A 1249-nucleotide genomic window follows, 5' to 3' on the forward strand; every position below is an offset into this window, starting at 1 on the left:
TAATCAAGTTGTAATCGGAATCAAAGAAATACAAATCAAATTTTCTTTATTCTCTTCTTTGCAATTTTTTCCTACAAACAGGAATATCCAGTGAACAACAAGAGGGAGAGTGTAAGTCTAATTCAATTGCATCTATCTTAATGATTAAGGAGTTTTCTGATGACGAACTAGAGTTAGAACCGCTGATCAATCATGTTTCTGCTGTTGGCTGGCAACGAGAACCTTTGGAGATAGAACCCCGAGTCCAGCTTCGCCCATCTGTAGAGGAACCCCCTAAGTTAGAGCTCAAACCTCTACCTGAAAATCTAGAGTATGCCTACTTAGGGGAGAACGAGTCTTTACCAGTTATCATTTCTTCTGATTTGACTACCGGTCAAAAGGAAGCTCTCTTAGATGTTTTAAGAGAGAATAGGGAAGCCATTGGATGGACCATGTCTGATATCAAAGGGATTAGTCCAACCATTGTTCAACACCGAATCCATTTGATAGATGATGCCAAACCTACTAGAGATCCTCAACGTCAGTTAAACCCAGTGATGAAAGAAGCTGTTAGGAAAGACATTCTGAAATGTCTCGATCATGGGATCATCTATCCCATTTCTGATAGTTCATGGGTGAGTCCAGTCCAAGTTGTTCCAAAGAAATCTGGGATCACCGTGATCCAAAATGAGGCTAATGAGCTGATTCCCACTCGAATCCAAACTGGATGGCGAGTCTGTATTGACTACAGAAAACTCAACTTAGCCACTCGGAAAGATCACTTCCCTCTTCCTTTCATTGACCAAATGTTAGAGCGTTTAGCAGGACACGAGTTCTACTGTTTCCTGGATGGATATTCAGGTTACAATCAAATCCCTATCGCTCCAGAAGATCAGGAGAAAACCACCTTCACTTGCCCGTATGGAACATTCGCATACCGACGCATGCCTTTTGGCCTGTGCAATGCACCGGCCACATTCCAACGTTGCATGATCAGTATTTTTTCCGACATGGTAGAGCGATTTCTCGAAATTTTCATGGATGACTTTTCCATTTTTGGTGACACATTTTCCCAATGTTTGCATCATCTTAAACTGGTCCTAGAACGGTGTAGGGAGAAAAATCTGACTCTCAATTGGGAGAAATGTCATTTCATGGTCAAACAAGGCATTGTCTTAGGACATGTAGTTTCCAATAGGGGAATCGAAGTGGACAAAGCTAAGGTAGATCTCATTTCCAATCTCCCTCCTCCCAAAACTGTCAAAGATGT

This window comes from Asparagus officinalis, chromosome 3, assembly GCF_001876935.1.
Source record: "Asparagus officinalis chromosome 3, Aspof.V1, whole genome shotgun sequence".
NCBI classification, from domain to species: Eukaryota; Viridiplantae; Streptophyta; class Magnoliopsida; order Asparagales; family Asparagaceae; genus Asparagus; species Asparagus officinalis.